The sequence below is a fragment of the Gavialis gangeticus genome, unplaced genomic scaffold (genome assembly GCF_001723915.1).
Source record: "Gavialis gangeticus isolate Ggan-Ray unplaced genomic scaffold, GavGan_comp1, whole genome shotgun sequence".
Taxonomy (NCBI): domain Eukaryota; kingdom Metazoa; phylum Chordata; order Crocodylia; family Gavialidae; genus Gavialis; species Gavialis gangeticus.
The window spans coordinates 25,980,926-25,994,845 of NW_017729027.1; the positions used below are offsets into that span (position 1 = coordinate 25,980,926).

The window sequence follows — 13,920 nt, forward strand, 5'->3', positions numbered from 1 at the left end:
GGGGGGGGGGGGGAAGATCTCCATTAAAGCAACTGACAGTGAGAATGGATGCAAACAGTTTTTCCAAACAGAGAATGGCCATGCTTGCATACTTATGCAACTGTACATTTCTACAGTTCACCATGGAATATTACTAGGTACTGTCCTACCTTAGAGATAAAATGATCATTAATGTGGCTGAGCTGTAATCATTTCAGTCATTCTGTTCAGGGTACACCTAGAGCTGGTTTATGTAACTCTAGGCCTCTCACTAGTTGATGCCTTTTGACATCAATGTGAACATTATTGGACTTCATGAAATAGTACACATTAGTACATAGATGACACTCTGATTATTAGTAATGTTCTCCAGTAAATTAGCTGAATAAAGTCTTGCTACTGTACATGCTGAGAGGCACATCACAGTCATGTTAGCTGTGTCATGGGACCCACCTCATACATTTCAGCATTTGGATTTGTAATTTATAGCCTACCTCATGCTTAAACCACTTAAGAAAATAAGTGTTCTTGTCCTTAAATCAGCACAGGTAGCTGATTAAATAGGCGTACGCACAGAATGCCTGCATACATCTATATCACTGAGTGCAGGTTTAAACTCCCATGCAACATCTCTTAAGAAAGCATTTTAACTGCTATGGGGGCTTCTCTACACCCACCCCGTGGAAAGTGTACCACTGTAGCAAAACATATACTGTTCAGAAGCCAAAGAGAGAAACCGAGAAGAATAAGGATCTCTGTAATAAACTCAGGCTGTGAATATGAATCTCAGAGCTACAAGTAAGGACCTTAGTCTGACCCTAGACTAGCAGAAATGTAGACATTCTCTCCATTTCCTCTTGTGGAAATTAGACAGCTTTCTACTAGCTTACTAGCATTTGGGAATCCCATTTCCATGCACGTAACTCTCCTTGCCTAAATAAATAATTTAGGCACCTAATTTGAGTTTTTAATTTATAGCCCAGGTCCCAAGTGCCAAAAATTCTGTTTTCTGGATCTGGGCCCTACTGATTAATTGCTAACCTTCGCAACCCTTCTAAGGAAGAAATACATGATTACCACATGCACTTGCAAGATTTACTCCTTTCTCCTTGGTTTCTTAATCTAAGGAAAATGCAGTTTAGATTTGGGGTCCATTCTTTATTTATAGAAATAGGACAAGCTAACTTTGATTAAAATTTAATCAAACACAACCTGACCCCAGATTAGGTCAAATGCATCTTTAAGACATGCTCCTTGAGTGCTCTTACACTTTCAAAGACGTCCTTTAGCCCCAACCCACCTCTGCAGTTTGACCACTGAGAACAGACTGAGATTGTTAAAGGTTGTCTCCCTGACCTCTAGAGAGGTCACACAACTCTTGCTAGCTCTTAGCAGAAGGGGTTTTGCCAGCTACAGGAGTCACCCTTGTCCAGCTATCTGCTCAGAAATGAAAGATCCCTCTTCCTCAAAAGAGGTCTCTCTGCATGGTCAAATGCTCTAAAAATCACACTTATCCTTTGATAATAAGTTCTAAAAGAAAGTAAATGAAAAGATTATTATAAAGCAAGAACAAACATAAGAAATCAGTAAACATATGTTGAGATACAGCCAGAGATAGAAATATAAACAAGCAACAGGAAATATCAGAGCAATAGTCTAATCTTACTCTGCATCTGAAACTGAAGAATTCAGCTTTTACTGAGTTCAATGGGTTAGAATGCAGCTTCTGCCACTGACCTTCCTGTCTGGGCTCCCTGCAACATCTTGGCCTCTGCAACAAGAAAGAGAGATCTTTACACCTCCCTGCCCTTCTGCCATCTGACACCACCAGGGAAGAGAAACTGCCTTATCTGCAAATCAAAGAGCAACTCACACAAAGGAACTCTCATGGACCCAGAGGAGCATACACTCATCTTCAGCTTCTTCTGTGCAAAATGGAGTTTATTTTCTGCCTAAGGGGACTTTTACCATCTTTAACTTCCCTTCAGCCTGAAGAAGGTCACATGAGCCTGAAAGCTTGCAAAGGACAATATTTTTTTTGCAAGGTTTTTGGCTGTAGCCATGTTGGGCTAAGGACATAAGCAGGCAACCTTCTTTGGGTAGATGGAATATATCTTTTATTACATCACTACTCAGTTGGTCTAATAAAGATATCACATCTACCTAAAGAAACTTGCCTGCTATAATTTTTTGTGCTATTTTCTATCTGGTAGAATAAAAGGTATCACCTCTGAACCAAGAATTTTAGAGTTTTGTATTCCTCTTTGTCTCAGACCAACACAGCTATACAACAGATCCTTTCTGCATGGTAATATGTGTTTTTAAGTGCAATACTTGCTGCATTTTATAGCTAACTGGCTTTTTCCAGGAAGTGTCATAGAGACCTTTTTATCAGTTTCATTTTTGGAAAATCTGTAACTATAAAAGCAGGAAAAATATGTTAACTGATTCCAAATACCCATGCACTGTATTCAGAAAATATTTAATTATAATTAACAACAAAATGACAATGACAACAAAACAGCTACAGCGATGATAATGAGAAGAAGAACAAAAAGAAGAACAAGAAGAACAGGAAAGATAGTTGGGCCTAAAAAGGATGTGTGTTCACCATGCTCAATTCTATACCAATACTTTGTAAAAAGATAGCCCCAGCCCCAAAGCAATAAGACACAGCAGGAGATAGCCTATTCTTCCTACTAGATACTTATTGTATTTGGCTGCTTGTCAAAAAATATGCTTCATTTCAAGAAAACAATCTTATCCCATCAGAGGAGAGCAATTTTTTCCATTCCCTCAAAACAACACTATGAATTTCAGAAAACCTAAGAATTAAGCAGGTTGTCACATACTCTTAGCTAATAAGAAATGCTAGGTGAAGAATATCTCTGAATGCCTACCCCTCAGATGTCTGACTAGACAAATAAGGAGGACTTACCCATTTGACCAGGAGGCAAGGTAATCACCCTGGAAGTAGGGACCCTGAGCTATAAGTCCGCTCACCATGGAAGAGTTTGAATTCTCCTTTCCCATTACCAAGGAAAGTGCTCTGGCCACCAGGTTATGGGCTAGGAAAGGCTCAGGCACTCTCCATTTTTCCTGTTAAAGCTGGGCCATAGGTCAGAAAGAAGAGAAAAAGCTGTGGGCACAGGAGTAAGCAAAGAGAGCGGTTAAGTGGGCTGTCAATTAAAGGCTTAATTTAGGCGTCTCAGTACTTGTTCCCTTTGATTAACAAGGAACTGGTAATATTAGGGGGGAAAAAGGTTGATTTTGTTTTATTTTGGGGAAGAACTTTCTTGTGATGTGTTACAGTATAAATAGAAAGGAAAATTTAGACAATCCATACTTGGTTGTATAGACAGTATATTAAAATACTTTTTAATGAGCATTTTGTCATTGACTTCAGTCATTTTTTAATCATTAAGATATACTGACTTGCCTTCATGTCCACTCTCTGGCTGCAAGTGGTCATGAAGACAAGTCAGGATATCTTAATATAGTCTATGAAATGTATGTTTTTTCATTTAGGAAATGTTCAAAGAAAGTATTATTTAAAAGTTACTGAAATCAATGGCAAAATACTCATTGATTTGAAGATGTCTTTGATTTTTACCTTAAGGTCCATACTTTAGGGAAGTAAGGAGATATTAGCATATACAGAAAGCGTATTAATTTTCCATCACTAAATCTTGGAGGTTAATCCCATATTCTTTTTTTTTTCTTAGTATTACTCTCACTTTAACATTATACTGCATTTTATCACATACCCAATGCCCCCAAATAAAACACGGACCTTGATTTTGGAAAGTAGATATAGTAATTGCTCAATGTGTGATATAGCATAAGTACTCATGAAAAAATAGGAGATAGTCTGGTTAATGCAGTAGGAATTTCCTGGTGTGGACTGTTGTTCTGCTGCCCAAATAAGATCCTGCTGCTTCACCCAGAATGTTTTCTGGTAGACTGCACTTCCTAGACACTCTATGTTTCCAGGACAACTATATGTTACAAAAGGTTAGGCCTCAGACCCTTACAAAGACAGTAGCAAGATAGTTACTTCCTTACTGTAAATAATTATTTATTAGGGCTGTGAAAATTTTCACCTGGCATTTCATTTCAAAGCTGTTTCAATGCGTTTCAAGCTTGAAACAGCGACACAGAAATGAAACAAAAGCCTTTGAAACAGCTTTGAAATAAAACAAGGGAACTCAAAATGTTTCAAAAATTTTGAAACATTTCAAATTTCAAAGCCAGGCGTACTGGCTTCAGAGCCCATCACAGCCAGCAGCACCCACCTCCTCTCATCCAGCAGGAAGATCAGGGGCTCACCCACAACCCTGGGAGGGCTGTGGGGGCTGTGCCAGAGTCCTCCTAGGGCTGTGGGCCCCCAATCTGCCTGCCAGATGAGAGACCAGTGCTGGGCACAGCCCACACACAGCACCAAGAAGATTGGTACTGCTACTGGCCCTAGGCAGCAGCACCTGCCTCCTGTTATCCAGCTGGCAGATTGGGGGTCCGCATCCCCGGGAGGACTTCAGCACAGCCCCTGCAGAACTCCCACCAGGGGTGTGGGCAAGCCCCCAATCTGCCTGTCAGATGAGAGGAGATGGGTGCTGCTGGCTGGGACTAGCAGCAACACCGATCTTCCCAGTGCTGGGTGCTGGCTGCACTGAGCACTGTTCCAGGTGGCAGGAGAAGCCTCCTGTGATCTGGCAAGTAGATCAGGGGCTCATCTGCATCCCTGGGAGGGCTGTAGGAGCTGTGCCAGACTCCTCCCAGGGATGTAGGCCCCTGATCTGCCTGCCAGATGACAGGAAGCTGGCGCTGCCACCTGGGGCCAATAGCAACACTGATCTTCCTGGCACTGGGTGGGTGAAACAGCAAAACAGCAAAACAGTTTCAACAAAACAAAACAGAACATTGCTTTCAAAATGAAACAAAATTGAAATGATACACTGTTCCATTGAAATGTAGAAACAGACGTCAAAGCAGAATGATGCTTTTTCTCACAATCCTATTATTTTTATACGTTTTGGTAAATGAAGTGTTGTTTCCATATGACAGACCTTATCAAGATAATACAGACTGTTTGCTGCAGCTTACTTGCTGCTTTAGGCACAAACTATAGTTCTCAGCCAATACCAGCTATGAGAGAGGTAACAGTGGAATCTATCCCTTGTGTTCTCAGGGTCAAAGGGAAGTAGCAGTCATTTTGAAGCAAGCAGACCCTGTGTTCTCATGGTTGACAATCACCCCTGCTTCTATTCTAGTGAAGAAAAAATAGCCTCCCCACTTAAGACAGGTGCTCCAATTTGGGAAGGGAGGCTGATTCTGGGGGGAAAGGTGCATGTGGTATGCATGCAAATAAATATGGTATACACCTACATTATCATATGAAACTGTATTCATTGTTGAAGTAACTCTACCATAGTCAAAAAGCCATGTTCTCTTCTATTCTCTGACTACATTATAGTACTTGGGTAATTAAAGTTCTGTCCAGGGATAGTGGGCAATCTGAAACAAAATATTTAGACATGAAAGACATAAAATAAATAACAAGAATACTAAAGGCATTTTGACTACTTCGGCCAGAGTGCCTATACAATACAGGTATGATACCTTTCTTCCCTTCCTTTTGTGGAGTCTAAATTAAATAATATTATTTTCTTTTCTTAAATGTCTGATATATGTTTTTATCTATATCTACGTATATTGTTAATATATATGGCAATTATCATGCTAACCAGAATGGATAAACTATAAACAAGTATTAGTTTATTAAGTAAGAACAAATTGCATACAATATATGGGGCCTTTTTTCCTCTAGACTTCATTTTACTAGAACAGCTAATCAAGCAAATTCAAGCATCTCTTTTGGAAGCTAAAATATTTCCTTGATACAGCAATAAACAGAGCTATATAAAATTTGTTATTGGCAACAAAATGTTACAACATCATTACAATTAATAGAAAAGAGTGACATAAATGTGGTGGGTTTTGATCCATTATTAAGAAGATTTGTATCATTTAATGATATGTTTATAGAAAATAGTGGTTGGCTTTATGAGCATAGTCTACTTTTTAATGAGGGAAGGGTTATACCAAGCAATATGTTGAAAAACAAGGAGCTTAATTAAAACAAAAGAACTAACTAAAATAAATGTCTTTCAATGTTCTGTGATAGTCAAATGTTTTACAGAGAAAATGTACATTTTTTTCAAATAAGTCTCTCAGAACAGAATAAACTAAAAATAATACTTCAGGATGCAACTTTCTCTTCAAGCATTGCAATATAATATTGGAAAGAGGTGTTAGTTAAGGCACATATTATATGGGTAGGGAAATATTGGATTTGCCTTATGGTTCAATACATAGCTTGAACTACATAACTAAAAGAAAAGAGAAACTACCTATTTTCACCTTCTGCTCTAGTGTTAGATGCAGAACAAGAAGGGACGTGTTGCCTTAGAGGTTTTGTCACATTTCCATGACCTTAGGCTCAATGCTAGAGGTGCTCAAAAAATCAAAACTCCTGTCTTTTGGGAATTCTAATTTATCTGGTTTTATTCTGATTTGAAAGGCAAGTTCAGGGTTTTGTTTTCTTCCCAATTGATGAGAAAACCTGAAATATGGTTTTCTTGCATCCTTCTCCCCACGGGATTTGAACTGCATCTCTTCAACCGCCATGCAACAGGTTAAGCATTCTTCAGTGCTCTGCTTGAAGCTGAGCCACCACACATTGCATTTAATAGTTACTGGAAGCTCATGATTGGCAATATAAGCAGGGGATCCTTTCCCCTAATGTGACCTGTTGCAGAGCCCTCTGTTGGTTCCAGCTGTAGAAGAATGCCACCCTACTCCATGCATCCTTCTGGGTCCCAGGAAGGGTGCATAAGTTAAGAGGCAGAGGATAAATGAGGCTGCAGGAAAATCATGCCCATCTCTGCTTAGGGGAATGCTGACACATGCAGAACTAGGATGATCGTGGTCTGTTTAGTGGTTGGAAAATAACTGGAGCCAAGAGAGAGACAGAAACTGGAATTTGAGATAGGGAAGGGACCAGGCCTCAGTAAAACACAACTCGATTCAGGATTACAAATGACAGTGGTGTTATTGAACAGGGGAGATGGTGGCACAATATTTTATTGGTTCCTTTGCACACACATACACAGACACACACACACACACACAAATAATGGCAGCGGGGGTTAAAGAGGCTTGGTGCAGGGACTGAAGTCTGAGAGGAGAGATAGAGTCCAAATTGGAGGAGGAAATATGCAGGTGATATCTACCTATCCCAGGCTGAAAGTGGGTCCTCAATAGCCAGTTGGGGTCTCCTTCAGCTCAGTGTTGTCCAGAGGGGGGTCGCCGGCAGGGCCTCTGGGGTGCATAGGTGGTGTGACATGGAGCTGGTCTGGTCCAGATAGAAATGGCATTCCCAAAGAGTCAGTCTTCACTACTCCTTTTTATGGGGCAGACTACTCTGACCTCCTGTGGGGAGGGCCTGTCTATGCAATGTCAGTCCTGTTCCAGAGGGTTCCAGATGTTCTTACTGAGCATGTGCAGCCTTGGCACAATGGTGGGTTGCCTCATCTTTTGTTTCTTTTAATGCTGAGGGTGTTTCCAATGGCTGGGTCCTTGATCCAGGTATAGGTGTTGATGGTTTGGTCATTCAGAGGGAGCTATTTTAGACCTCCTGCCATTGTCTCTCAAGCACCCTTTATTCATCCCAATTCATTCAGAAACCAAGTTTCATAAGAGGGATAGGTGTGAGTCATGGGTTACTTAGCAGGGCCTGGGGATAGGATGAAGACTTGACAAACAAAATGGAAACTTTACATGACTTATGCTAACTTACATATGTAGGCCTAAATCATATAGTATCAGTAAAACAGTAATATAGAACAGTAAAAATCAAAAACATAATAATTATACAATACAAAGGAGGAGAAAAAACAAAACAAATACAACTTGCTACCAAAATAAAATGCTGAAGGTTATCCTATGTCTTAGCTCACTTATACTTATCTGTAGGGGATAGAGAGGTAGAGAAAAAGTCAGAAATGGCTGGGAAAGGGGAGGGAATACATTTTAAAGGGGAAAAAAACTGGGGGGGTTTGCTAAAAAAGAAAAACTGGGGGTTTTGCTACAGTTTCATGGGCTGTGTGTCTGTGAGGGAGCTCACCCAAAGCTGTCTCCATTCTGAATAAAGCTGTTGCGAGCAATGTGTGCTGGTGTTTGCTCCCTGCTTCCTCTGACTAATGAGTACCAGAATCCAGGTCAGGTTGCTTTCTCCCCTTCAAACCTATTGGGATTGGGTCATGCCTCTTTCTCCCCTGGGGATGGGTTGGGGACTAGCCCTGCACCCCTCCCCCACTGAGCTGGGCTACCCCCCCCCTTTCCTTTTGGCAGGGCCAGGTCTAGCTCCTTTCCCCTGCAGGGCTGCGCTGTCCCCCCCTGCCCCCCCTCCATGGCTAGATGGTGCCTGTCATGCCACCTGGGACCAAATTAGGAATAGTGTCTGGATCTGGCCCATGGATGTACGAGACACTGCCAATCCAGCCCACAGGGCAAAAAGTTTGGGCATACTGGCCTATGCGTATATGTTTATGTGAGGGAGGGCCAAAAATCACTAGGTATACATCCAAAAATCCACCAAGGGCCTGAAGGGAAATAGAATCCTATCCTGAGACTTCAACATCCATGCACTGTAGCAGTTCAGGTGCACAGGGTTATCCTGAACTGGCCTAATACCAAGCATTTAATTTTGGTGAAATATAACAACAATTGTATTCAACATACCATTCTGAGACAATCTGATTTTAAAAATGAAATATTTTATTTGTATTATTCCTAATAGAAAAATTTTAATTTCTGCAAAAATAAATAATTTATCTTAAAAAGCTTCAGTATTCCAGAAACACCTTTTTCCTTGTAAGGGAAAAAGAAAATCTGTGAAGTTTCATGCCAGCAGTATGACCCACCCACTGTCTCAAAGAGGAAAGAAATTGGAATGAATTCTACAGCCATTAATCCTCTAATGTCCTCAGATAAGAGGGATGAAAAAGAAGAATCATAAACTCCCCACCATAAGGAGAAGGAGAAAAAAAAATCACACAATTCAGGAGCTCTCACTAAGCATCAAAAAACATTCCTATCACCTCTGCTATTCACCTGGTAAAGGGAAGACTGAAAACTCTACCTATTTGCAGGGACCTTGAAAGCATAAAGCATTAAAAGTGAGGGGATCAGGAAAAAGGCATTTGAAGGCAAGCCTTTTATAGTTGCCTATCTGCACCTCAACTATGACCCATTTGGGTTGATGGAAATAAGTAATAAGTATACATATTAAGTAAGAAGAATACATATTGTTTAGTGAGTAAAATCACAGTGGTGGCAGAAGCAAAAGCAGAACCTTTGAGCTCTAAATATTTGGCCAGATTGCTAGCAAGAATATGTGCCATTCCCATGCACTGGTTATCCACATACTGAGAGAGAATATCACTCATGTTCAAATGTGGAGACATTGTAGGGGAGAGAATGTTAGAGCCAAAGTATCAGCCACAGTCCCCTGGAATCCCTAAAAGAAATGTCACCAGGATTAATTGATTTTGACTGAATGGACCGAGTCAGCAGAGTAGCTCAGCACCAATATACATAAATCTGGCAAGAAAAAAAACAAAAGAAAACATCAGGACAGTTTTTCATCTGAAAATACTGATGAAACATTCCACAAAATATGGTCTAGTAAAAATGTAAATGGGAAAGTGTAGAAAAATGGTTTTGGTGTCTTTATTGTATTTGATTATTATTGTATCCCACTAACATCTATGGCCATGTGTAGATAAAATGAGGGTGAAATTGGGGCAGGTGTGCACAACACTTTAAAGCAGCTTAAATGCTTTTGCACCACTTTAAAGGTGTCAGTGTTTGCATGCATTAGCAGTGTATTGCACAGCAATTCCAGCCACCATAGCAAATTTGGCAGTGTAATGTGTCTTAAATCTCCTCTGAGGAGATTTAGTTTGCTGCCCTACAGCTGTGAAGCACTGGGATCCATTCAGCTCAGGAGCTCTGCAGGAAGCCCTGCAGACAGCCTGGCAGCAGCCAGGGAAGGCAGGCTCTACCCAAGAAAAGTGGCAAGCCTGACCTTTTTTTTCCATCCCCCTGGAGCCTGCCTGAGCTGTGTGGGGGCCTGATGCTCCATCTGTAGCTGCAGTGTCCCTCGGGACCATGTGTGCTGGGTGCCTGGGGGCGGGTGCCACTGTGGGGAGGCCACCGCTGCCCTGGAAGGAAGCACCAGCCCCTGCAGCCCAGGGACAGCTCCACCCAGTGGCAGCTCGCCTTCCCCTCCTTGCCACCAGAGAGGCAGATAAATCGGATGTGTGCACAACGCAGGCATTTAAAGGACCCTAAATTGAAATGGTGTTTTTAAAAACCCAGCACTTCAATTTAGAGCCCCCATTTCATCTACACACACCCTACATGCTCATTTTTCATTAAAGAAAGGCTTCATTTTACTTTATCATTTAAATATTATATTTGATATGTTAGTAGTATATGTAATTGTCAAAATGATATCACCTTGTTAACTATTTTGATATTATTTACATTGAATGATTCATCAGTGTTGAAACAGATGTTTCAAGGTATTTGGTTAATTAAAAAAAAATCTTCCAGAAAAAAAAAAAGAGATGTATAATAGTAATCATTAACATGACCACCATGTTTCAGCTGGCAAAAAAAGCTCACAATCAATTAAATGAGACACAAAACAAACCTATGATTCCCAGTTGGGACTTCACTTACAAGGAAAGTGTTAATTTGACAGCAGTCACTAGCTCAAAAATGTCAGGGAAAAGGCAGGTTTATGGTGATCCTCAAGATGAACAATCCCTTTATGGCTGCCCCCAAAGGTAGACTACTTTACTTTTGTTAAAGGTTGGAACAGCATGCATACTAAGAATCTGTGATGAGGTTGCCTTCATTCACCGTACAGTCCAAAAAATACAGAAATACTTATATACAGTCACAAGAAAAATAAGAGAAGGAAAAAGCTGTGGGAGGTGGGGAGGAGATAAAGCAAAACACTAACATCAGAGTGCTATCCACTGATGCAATTATTTATTTTGTATATTCTATAGTACAGTGATTTCCAAAGGGTGAAGAGGGTGCAAGTTGCTGTGAGATCCCCCTGTGTGAGGAGATAAATACTCTTCTCTCCCACTCAGCACTCTGTGCCTGTTCCAGGTACTGCAGCTGCTCCTCTTGGGTTTGCCACTGATGCTGCTACTTAATCCCATCTTTCCTTGTTCCCAGGCATCCCCTGTGCCTTGTGCTCCCTGGAGTACACTTAGATACAGGTGGGAGGACAAATGCACAGAGCTTCACTTTGCAGCTCGACTGATCTCCCCTACCTCCAACCCCAGTACTTCTGTGCTCCTGGGGCTGGCAGGAGGAACCATAGGCAGGAGTCAACAGTATGTGAGACCTTGCAAGAGCAGCCTTAGCAGCAGGGGCTATCCTTGTTTCTGAAGGTACAGACCAGGGGTTGGGAGAAGGGAAAGAGAATGGCACGGCAGGTGAGGTCTTGCTCTTACCACCCACAAGTGGGACTAGATAGGTCAGTGATTCTTAACTATTTTAGTTTCAAGGCACCCTTCCATATCCTTTCTGAATTTAGATCTATCTCAGTAATTTTCGGGTGGGATGTTGTGACTTGCAGAACAGTTATGGGGTTCTTTTTTTAATAGAACATTTCATCATTGGTATGATGTCCTCTGTCAGGAATATGTTATATGTTTCATTCGTTCATTCTATCTATCTATCTATCTATCTATCTATCTATCTATCTATCTAACTTTTTGGGTGTATGCATGAAGTATACCACCAGTTTTTATTGCACACTTTCTTCCTAAAATCTGAACTACTGTCTGACAACCAGTTTCTAGATATTCACAGAATATTTCTCAAAGACTATTAAATACAAACAAACAGCATGAATCTGTAATCGCTTTCAATAGAAGCCCACTGATTACTTTTTTCTCCACAGGTGAAACATGACTGACTGCCTCAGTGGGGAAAGACGTGTGTTTCATTCATTGCAGGAAACAGTGCTCTACATGCATCAGCTAAAGGCAGACAAAGGTGAATTTCTCTTTGAAAGCATTCTTTGTATATTTAAACTTTCATAAGTTGAATCCACTACTGTGTAGAGTAGATTAAATGTGTTTTAAAAAGATATTCTAAGTCAATGTTGGGCACTTGAAAGAACAGGTTTCAGAAACCCAGTTTTACACACATGCAAGCCTTTTCATAGTGATATCTTCACCTGCTGGAGAGATGTAAAGCAAGAAGTATTCACATTTAGAATTCATTTAAGTTTTGACTACTATAGTTTTTCAGCAAACTAACAAGTGGAATTATTTTACCCAATGAGAATGTTTACTTTTTGGCAAAACTCAGATCTTGAAATATTTAGCTTCAAACAAAACTATGCCAAAATATGCCTTCATAGAGCCTACTGCAAATCATAGTTAAGGTGCCTCATACCATTATTCACCTCTGTATTCTGGACTCCCTGGCTGGACTGTTACATTTGAACTACAGCTAAACCTCAGGTGGCTGGAGCAGCAACAATAAGCAAGGATTCAGGCCATTCCAGTCATGCAGGATACATTGATTTATTGACAGATCAAACAAAACAAAATGAAATAATCAGATACATAAGTATAGCTGGGCAAGAGGGAAAAAGAGGAACCAAAATGAGATAACCTCAAAACGTGAAGACTGGACATGAACAAGAATCAACAACTGAAAAGGGTGATAAAAGTTGGTAGGATAAAGGCAAACAAATGATAAACAACTGCAAGGGAAGCAGAAATGTTCAATAAATTTTTCTGTTCTCTATTTGAAGAACATCAGTCCAGCCCCATCCCCTACAAGCACCACTGGGCTTGGCACATAGCTGGCATGACCAGGCTTAGTGCTCGGCATCCCCATTCATGGCAGATGGTGCTGTGCTGAGCACTCAGCTGGCACAGCCCAGGCAGCGCCTCTCACGGAGGATGGGGCTCTGCCAAACGAGAGCCAAGCCTGGCCCTATCCCCATCCATTGCGAATAGTGCTGGGCTTAGTGCTTGCCTGGCACAGCCCAGGGAGCGCCACTCACAGGTGAAGGGGACATGCCAGCTGAGTGCAAAGCTTGGCCTTGTCCTCTGTGCTTGGCACTGTGGCATGTGTCCACAACCCTGGGTGCTCCATCCTCAGTGAAGGCATGAAGGCCCAGTATAAGTTGACCCCATATTTCTGATCCGGAAAGTTAGGTCAACATTGTAACTTTCTGTGTCCATCTTTGGCTTCTTGCATAGGTTTCCTGATACGGGCAGGACTGTCTTCTGTCTTATGGGTTGACAGCTTGTCCTAAGGTGGAATTACCAGGACCACCAACATTTTTTTCCTGCCATGACTTTGATGATGCTTAATATTTCAAGGGATGTTAGTGTTCAGTTCAGTGGTATATAGTCATCCCAGCACTTGGGATGCAAATATGGGGCTCCTCCTCCCCTACACCCTACCTAGCACCAACCCATTGGTTCATAGATGTTTAACATTAAAGGTACCTTCTCTAGCCTTTACTATTACATTCTGGAAACTCCAGGGGTTCTTTTGTTTTAATAATGTGTCCTACTGTGAGACAAAGTCCAACTCCAAGCAATCCCTCAATAAGGAAAACAGGAGAAGCAGCTGCCACAACTCCTCCACTTCACTCACAGTTTTCATAGTTTCATAGTTTCTAGGGTCGGAAGGGAACTGAGCAGATCATCTAGTCCGACCCCCTGCCATGGCAGGATAGAGCACTGGGGTCAAACGACCCCAGTAAGGTGGTCATCCAACCTCCTCTTAAAAACCCCCAGGGTGGGAGCCTGCACCACCTCACTT

At 41.3% G+C, this 13,920-nt stretch overlaps 1 long non-coding RNA gene across 1 annotated transcript in view; it reads left to right on the forward strand.

Moving 5' to 3' along the window:
- The first annotated feature begins 4,834 nt into the window (after positions 1 to 4,834).
- The window catches only part of LOC109299854, an 18,220-nt gene continuing 9,134 nt past the window's right edge, over positions 4,835 to 13,920 (forward strand). Inside the window, exons 1-2 of the long non-coding RNA XR_002098029.1 lie at positions 4,835 to 4,847; positions 11,158 to 11,162. This is a non-coding gene — a long non-coding RNA (uncharacterized LOC109299854). The remainder of the gene's footprint in view (positions 4,848 to 11,157; positions 11,163 to 13,920) is intronic.